The sequence below is a fragment of the Aethalodelphis obliquidens genome, unplaced genomic scaffold (assembly GCF_003676395.1).
Source record: "Aethalodelphis obliquidens isolate GAN/ISIS:26980383/991018 unplaced genomic scaffold, ASM367639v1 scaffold90, whole genome shotgun sequence".
Lineage (NCBI taxonomy): Eukaryota > Metazoa > Chordata > Mammalia > Artiodactyla > Delphinidae > Aethalodelphis > Aethalodelphis obliquidens.
Window position 1 is genome coordinate 3,860,325 of NW_020838034.1, and position 8,491 is coordinate 3,868,815.

At 46.1% G+C, this 8,491-nt stretch overlaps 1 long non-coding RNA gene across 2 annotated transcripts; it reads right to left on the bottom strand.

Annotated features, from left to right (window-relative positions):
• Positions 1 to 220: 220 nt before the first annotated feature.
• On the bottom strand, positions 221 to 7,953 carry LOC113614051 (uncharacterized). 2 transcript variants are annotated; one of them, XR_003430433.1, is made up of 4 exons: positions 7,820 to 7,953; positions 7,154 to 7,281; positions 5,766 to 5,970; positions 221 to 559 (listed from the first exon to the last, which is right to left on the bottom strand). It is a non-coding gene; the product is annotated as an uncharacterized LOC113614051 (long non-coding RNA). The 2 variants fall into 2 exon arrangements; XR_003430432.1 differs by having other exon boundaries at positions 7,154 to 7,953.
• Positions 7,954 to 8,491: the final 538 nt, after the last annotated feature.

Below are 8,491 nucleotides of genomic sequence, written 5' to 3' on the forward strand. Positions count from 1 at the left end.
CTGTTCTTTTGTTTGTTTTTTTGCAGTATGCGGGCCTCTCACTGTTGTGGCCTCTCCCGTCCGGACGCGCAGGCTCAGCGGCCATTGAGGAGCACAGGCTCCGGACGCGCAGGCTCAGCGGCCATGGCTCACGGGCCCAGCTGCTCCGCGGCATGTGGGATCTTCCCGGACCGGGGCATGAACCCGTGTCCCCCGCATCGGCAGGTGGACTCTAAACCACTGCGCCACCAGGGAAGCCCTCCCTTTCTGTTCTTTAAGCCCACTCCTTTCAGGCCTTTGTGCAGAAGTCTTCACTGTTGGAAGCTGCTACATTCTGATCACCCTAAATCAATATTCTCCCAGCCTTTGAAGTTTGTTCATTTGTTCTTTCATTAATTCATTTATTTGTTCATCCCCAAACATTTGAGCATCTATTTTGCAAAAGACACTAAGCCAGAATGTATGGAAGAAACAACGATAAATCAGAGGTGAAATTTGGGGGAGCTTACGTGATCGCATGTGGTGGGGTTGTCAGGCTGAAATAATGATAATACCATGGGCCTTCACCAGTGTAGGCACACTTGAAGGAATAGAGGAGGAAAACAAATATGTACTGAATGATATATTAAACATTTTGCCAGGTATGTATATATTATCTCACTTAATGTCCGGGACCCACAATGTTCCTCCCTCCAGCTGTGTTCTGGACACATCCCTTTTGGCCTAAGCGTTCTTGCTTTCTCTCTCTCAAGGTCTCTCTCTCTCTCTCTCTCTCTCTCTCTCTGCTATGTTTGTAATGTCTTTCTGATGGTTCTTTCTCTTCAGCATATAAATTTAAGTATTATCATCAGTAATAATATTTTGAGCACTTACTATGTGCCAGGCAGATACTACAAGTGATGGGCTGTGTAATGTCTCCCCAGAGATATCCCATCCTAATCCTCAGGAATATATGGATATGTTATCATACATGGTAAAAGGGACTTTGAAGATATGATTAAGTTAAGGATTTTGAAATGGGGAAATTATCCTGGATTATCTGGGCGGGCCAGATGTAGTCACAAGCATCCTTTTAGAAGTCAGACAGAAAGCAATGTGACAACAGAAGCAGAGAGACAGAGAGAGAGATAGGGAGAGAGAGAGATAGAGAGACAGAGATTGGAAGATGCTCTATTGCTGGCTTTGAATATGGAGGAAGGGGGCCACAAACCAAAGAATACAGGCAGCCTCTAGAAGCTAGAAAAGGCAAATAAACAGATTCTTTCCTAGATCCTTCAAAAGTAATGCAGCCTTGCCCACCCATTTTAAGACCTCTGATTTCCAGAACTTAAGATAATAAATTTATGTACTTTTAAGGCATGAAGTTTTTAGTAATTTGTTACAGCCACAATAGGAAACTAATACTCCAAGCTAAGTCTCTCTTAATCTTTATTTTTTTTTTAGTTTATTTATATATTTTTTTCTTTTTGGCCGCGTTGGGTCTTCATTGCTGTGCACAGGCTTTCTCTAGTTGCGGCAAGCGGCAGCTACTCTTCATTGCAGTGCGCAGGCTTCTCATTGTGGTGGCTTCTCTTGTTGCAGAGCACGGGCATGTGGGCTTCAGTACTTGTGGCTCGTGGGCTCTAGAGCGCAGGCTCAGTAGTTGTGGCGCACGGGCTTAGTTGCTCTGCAGCATGTGGGATCTTCCTGGACCAGGGCTCGAACCTGTGTCCCCTGCATTGGCAGGTGGATTCTTAACCACTGCGCCATCAGGGAAGCCCCATCTCTCTTATCTTTAAAAGGAAGGAAGGAAGGAAGGGAGGAAGGAAGGAAGGAAGGAAGGAAGGAAGGAAGGAAGGAAAGAAGAAAGAAAGAAAAGAAGAAAGAAAGAAGGAGAGAAAGAAAGGGAGACAGGAAAAATCCCTTCCTCAATGTGTGTTGTCTCTCCTTTCCATCAAAGTCAAGTTTCTTGAGAAAGGCCCTTTCCACCTCCTTCATCCTGCACTTGCTTCTAACCCCACTTTGATCTGGTATTCATCTCTACCGATGAATCATTTTTCCCCAGAGCCAACAACAACCTCTTCATCCCAAATGTATGAACACTTTTCAAATTCTGTCCTGACATTTCAGAACTGACCAATTCCTCTTTCTTGAAACCCTTTGCTTCCCTTAGTTTTGGTAGACACCTGCACAATTTCCCTCCTACCTCGGCTTCTCCTTAGTCCCCTTGCATCCCATTGCCTTTTTATATGCTTGGTGTTTCCCTAGAGTCCACCCTCAGTCTCTTAGTCTCTTTATCTTCTGAAATCCTCTCTGAGTGATTTCGTCCATTCTCATGGTTTCAGTGACAACCTGTTGCCAATGGCTCTCCAATCTGTATCTTTGCCCAGATCTCATTCCTTACCCCACACTCCTAAATGTAATGGCCCATTGTCTTGCCTAGTTGACTATTCAACGTTACTATGAGCATCTCAAACCCTCACATCCAAATTCTTTCTAATTATCTTTCCTTTCAAGCCTGCTTCTCCTCTATACTCAGTCTCTGAAATAAGAAACCTGGGAGTCATGAGAAAACACTCTTTCTTCCTGAGTCCCTGCACTTAGTTTCAATACTGTCAATCCCACTTCTGAATCACATCCCCTCCTCTTTATAATCATTGCTTCTACCTTAGTTCAAACTTTTATTTCCTGGTACTTATTCGTTCTTGCCTGGATCACTGCAATAGTTTAACAATTGGTCTTCTTACTTCTTCTTTTTTTTTAAATTGAAGTATAGTTGATTTACAATGTTCTTCTTACTTCTAGTAGTCCTACGCCTTTATAATCTATCCTACTTCATGTTAACAGAGTAATATATATAAATAACTCAGACCATTTTACTCCTGAAAATCCATCATTTGGATCCCTGTTATCTTAAAGTCCAAATGTCACCATGTGGTATATAAACTCTTCATTCACTTTGTCCTTCCATGCCTACTTGCCTAGTTTCTTTTCCTTTCATGCTTTCCCATGCACATTATACTCCTTTATGAAAGACAACTTTCATCAAATCGAAGTAGCAGGTAGCAAAGTAGTGGAGGACAGCAGTTCTGGACTCAAACTTCCTGGTTTGAGTCTTGGCTTCATCACTTATTAAGTAAACTGTGATTGGGACTTACCTGGTGGTGCAGTGGTTAAGACTCTGAGCTCCTAATAGAGGGGGCCCGGGTTTGATCCCTGGTCAGGGTACTGGATCCCACATGCATGCCACAACTAAGAGTTTGCATACCACAACTAAAGAGCCTGCGAGTCGCAACTAAGGAGCCCATGAGCTGCAACTAAGAACCAGCACAACCTTAAAAAAAAAGAAAGGATAAAACAAAAAATAGGGCTTCCCTGGTGGCGCAGTGGTTGAGAGTCCGCCTGCTGATGCGGGGGACACGGGTTCGTGCCCCGGTCCGGGAAGATCCCACATGCCGTGGAGCGGCTGGGCCTGTGAGCCATGGCCGCTGAGCCTGCGCGTCTGGAGCCTGTGCTCCGCAACAGGAGAGGCCACAACAGTGAGAGGCCCGCGCACCGCAAAAAAAAAAAAAAAAAAGAAAAAAAAGGAAAAATAAGTAATTGTTTAAAAGAAAATGTAAACTGTGATCTTGTTCAATACATTTACTTCACCTCTCCCTGCCTTATCTATACCTTATACCTTAACCTCTTCATCTATCAAATAGGCATACTATGTATTTCAAACAGTTGTTCTGAGAATCAAATGATGTAACACTTGTCGAGCTCTTAGAGTGGCATCCGACAGTGCTCAGCAAGGGTTTGCTTCTGTTATTTCCTGGCCTCTGTACTTCGTGATTTTTCTGCCCACAATCCTGCATCTCTCCCCTCTCCCTTCCTGCTTGGTCAATTTCTACTTTAAGGCTAAGCCAGTGTTATTTCCCCTGGGAAGCTTTCCCTAAGCTCCACCATCTCCAGGCCATAGATGCAAAGCTCTGTCATGGTTCCTGGTGCTGAAATTGTTTTTTTCCCTCACTAGATTGTACCTTGAGAGCAGGAATTGTGTCTTCACTCTAGTGTCCCCAGCAACTAGCATATAAATGCTGCTCCACAAATATTTGTTGGATAAAAGGGTAAATGTGATATTCTGGATAAATTCATGTTTCAGCTAATCCAGGAATTTGGCTCTTCAGACAAAATGCTGCCCCCATTTTAAAACAGAGAGCAGACAATTCAGGGCAGGAGACATTAGGAGGATCTTTTGTCTGGGACTGCTTCCTAAGAACGATATCTTATTTCATGCCAGGGCTCTGAGAGCCAAGGGGCATTTTTCCACAGGCCTGTGGCACAGCTCTTCCTTTCTGCTCCATTGTGGGGGGGTGGACAGGAAGGAAAAGGGGAGAAGGAAGGAGTGGCTCCAGCTCCTGAGAACTCTACCTAGTGTCCGAGCACAGGAATATGCTTATTTTGGAAAGCTGTTCATCCTTCATCCTGTTGCCAGTAGCCTGAATGGCCCTGGTTAGACATACATTAAAGCTCCCTCTGCCCTTCTAGGTCAGTTAAAAATATTTTGTTGAACAAATGAATGAAGGAATGTTGCAGCCAGAGGCTGCAGTGCAGTCATAGGAGAAGCAATCCTTTCCATTCCATCACAGAGAAATAGTGGGAAGGGAGCTCCTACTGGGTGAAGTCAAACTTCTAAACAACTGGGAAAGGGATTCTGGGCTTGTGAGGAACGGATCCGAAGTTTAGGGTAATCCCCCATCCTTGGCTGTCTCACAATTTCCTCTCTTGCAACTTTGCAAATGCTTACAGGGCAGGTTGATCGAATAAAACTTATTTATAAAAGTGCAGCTTCTAATACAGCACTTCAGATGTTTCAGAGATGTTCTAACAACATAACCTGATATGTAAAGTAGGAGTAGAGCACAACAGTTCTCAGGCACGTAGAGGTAGCAGGGACAATGGCATGTCAGCAGGACCCTAGCCTCTTTCAAATCACACAGACTCTTCGCCAAAGCCTAGGAATCCTTCATTCATGTATCTAGTGCTATCTGTGTGTGAGGCATTATGAGACAAAGATGAGCAAAACTGACACTGTCCCAGCCCCTGTGGGGCTTGGTCTCATGGGGAAGATATACTATCAAGAGTCATTTAGAACATAACATACTGTTATAAGGGAGGCAAGGGGACCTTTGGAAGTGATAGATCAGTGTCCTGCCTAAGGCTTGGCAGTGTTAAGATTTCTTCCCGGCAGCGATGCTATCTACGTTGTTATATAAAACATGAGAAGGAACTAGTCACAGACAAAGGGAAGAAAAGAGAAGGTGTGAGGTGTTTGACAAGTGTTCTCAGCAAGGGAGATGGTGTTTTTTTTTTTGCGGTACGCAGGCCTCTCACTGTTGTGGCCTCTCCCGTTGCGGAGCACAGGCTCTGGACGCGCAGGCTCAGCGGCCATGGCTCACGGGCCCAGCCGCTCCGCGGCATGTGAGATCTTCCCGGACCGGGGCACGAACCCGTGTCCCCTGCATCGGCAGGCGGACTCTCAACCACTGCGCCACCAGGGAAGCCCGAGATGGCGTTTTTGTTGCAGGACGTTAAGTAGGACTCATTCGGTACCCTGGAATTGTCAGCTATTCTGCCAAACCAAGAGGTACCATGAAGAGGTGGCAAGTCAGTTCTGCTATCCCAAACCATAGCCCAGTACCCCATCCTCTACCTCCCCAGGAAATAAACAGAAGATGGTGTGGAGGTGGAAAGGGAAAAGGGATTGATGGAATCATGTGTCTGTCACCAGCCAAGGGATTGAGTGCTGTGCGTTTTGTCCTCACCTCCCCCGAGCGAGGGGTCTCCGAGGGAACCACTCATAGAAATTGATGGGTTGGCAAGGAGAGACTGCATCTCAGTCGGTGGCTGGATATCTGCTGTTGAGCTTGCTGATCTATTCTCTGTGATCGTTGGAATAAGGAGTGAGGGTTGACGGGCAAAAAGGGTTGTCACTCCTGCAATGTGGTTTAGCAGGGACATGTGAGTTTCCTGTAAGTCAAAGGAACAGTGTGAAAATCAACACAGCTGGAGCCATCTTGCTGGTCCTCCTCCCAAGAAAACCAGTAGCCTGGGGAGCTTAGTTATACAGCCAAAGGCAGGACCTGAGGCCTCGTGGGAAGCAGTTAGGCTGGAGCAGATGTCCCATCAGGGGACTGTGCGATGGAGAGAGCTCCCAGGAAACTAATCCATGTGCCCGTAAGAGTTAGTATTTGGGCACCTTCCAAATGGAAGGTATCCACCATCAGTCAGCTTTAGCCTGAGAGGCAAACCACCAACTGATGATTGCCATGACATGCCCAGTTAGGTAAAAGGATGTTTTGCCCTTCGTCCCAGACCCTCTTCCAGGTCCCAACACAACAAGTAGCTTAAATTAGCAAAAAAGAGTTCTATTAAAGGACAGAATGCACCAGTTCCCCAAACTGAGTCCCACGCTGAAGACTGTCTGGTGCTGAGGGGAAGGAAGGAATGTAAACTTGATATGAGACTGAAGTTTTAAAGTGGACTAACTACATTAGGCTGGATTTCTAATAACTAAGCTAACAGAAAGCTACAGAATCTTTCAGAGCCGAAAAGGGAGAACTGACAGAGTATGGCGGATGGCATCACTTAAAAGCAAGCCAGGACTGTGTTCAGCAGAGTTCAGAATGCTTATTACATTGTTTCCACAGGCAAAAAGGCCTTGAGGTAAGAAGCAGCCTCTTGTGTTAAAGTACAACCTTGAGGATATTACGCTAACTGAAATAAGCCAGTCACAAAAGGACAACTACTGTGTGATTCCACTTACACGAGGTACCTAGAGTAGTCAAGTTAATAGAGACAGAAAGTAGATTGGTGGTTGCCAGGGGCTGGAAGCAATGGAGGGATGGGGAGTTATTGTTCAAAGAGTTCAGAGTTTCAGTTTGGAAAGATGAAAAAGTTCTGGAGACAGACCGTGGTGACGGTTGCACAACAATGTGCATGTAATTAATGCCACTGAAGTGTACACTTAAAAATGTTTAAAATCGTAAATTTTATGTTATGTGTATTTCATCACAATAAAAGAAAAACATTTTAAAGATTAAAAAAAAAAAAAAAGAACGTAGTATTTGAAAGTGATTGGAACACAGAGTGAGAGAAGGCTGGAGGAGCAGGAAGAGGCCAGGCAATGAAACCCTTGTTAAGGTGTTGGTACCTTATTTTAGGGGCACAGGGAAGTCATGACACATTTTAATGATCACATTTGCACTTTAGAATAATCCCACAAGTGGTGGGGTGGGAACTGGAGATGGAGAAATCATTTAAGCAAGAGATGATCTTGATCTGTGAATGACAGTAGGGATGGAGAAAAGGGGTCAGATGGGATGATATTCAGGTAGAGAATTATCAGGAATTGCTGGTAGAGGGGAAAACCCAACAAAACTTCCCTTTCCCCACTTCTCCTTCCAGCTGACCCCCCAAATGCTGTCCCATTTCCAGTTCCTTTCTTTCACTTCATTCGACGATGCTGGACCAGTGCTCAGCTGGATCATTTGGTTCTCTGGGGCACTACGCTTAGGAGGCAGCTTGGCTGTCCTACGGGGACCTGGAGGGCTGTGGGCACCAACAGTTTGCAAACAGTCCTCCCAGCAGCGCGAAGAGACAGGCTGAGTCTCAAATGTCACCCAGTTTTCACAGACCAGTAGGTCCTAACGGAAGATTAACTGACTTGCCCAATACCCCACAGCTGATTTGTTACAAAGCGCAAATTTCAACTCCAGCTTTAGGGATTTTTTTTTTTTTAGGGATCTTTTAGTAACACTTCATTGCTGCTTCCTGATGTTAAACAAGAGAAAGAAAATGAAACAAAGGACAGCATTACCCAAACTACAATGCCCTGAGCACAGCAACGGAAACAACCAGATTGACTGTCGGGTCTTCCTCTAGGTGTGCACGTGCTGCAAGTCCGAGGCCCGCCGCGGCGAAGGTAAAGAAGTGAGTACGTGCTACCGGTACGAGGCCAGGCCCGGAATCGGTGGGACAGTGCGCATGTGCTGCAGGTCCTAGGCCAGCCCCGGAAGAGGTGGGGAAGGAACGTAAAAGGAGAGGGTTGGCACTATCCGTCAGCCTAAGCAGCCCACGTTCGGTTAGCAGTACCCATGCCATGGACGACCCCTTCCTTACACCTAGGACCGCTGCCTTACGGTCTGGCCGTAAACACTGCACCTTTGGATTCCCCGAGGGCCAAAGAGAACACGGGACCGGAAGCACCCTCTTCTCTCGCGGCTTTTCCGGGGGCAGAGGAAATTGGCGAAGCCCATTGGCTAGTGGGGAATCAGAAGAGGGTGAGTCACTCGGCCTGCGCGTGGGGCACTATGGGTGTTGTAATTCCGGGCACCAGGGTCCAGTCTTTTAGAGAGAAATCTTGGAGTCCAGTGGGTACAGGGAAACTGCTTGCACAGGTGAATCGGGTGGCTTTGTTCTGCTATTTCTTTTGGGTGAGACCTCGCTCTTTCTGTCTGCCTTCAGGGGCCTTCAATTTGTTCCATGCTTG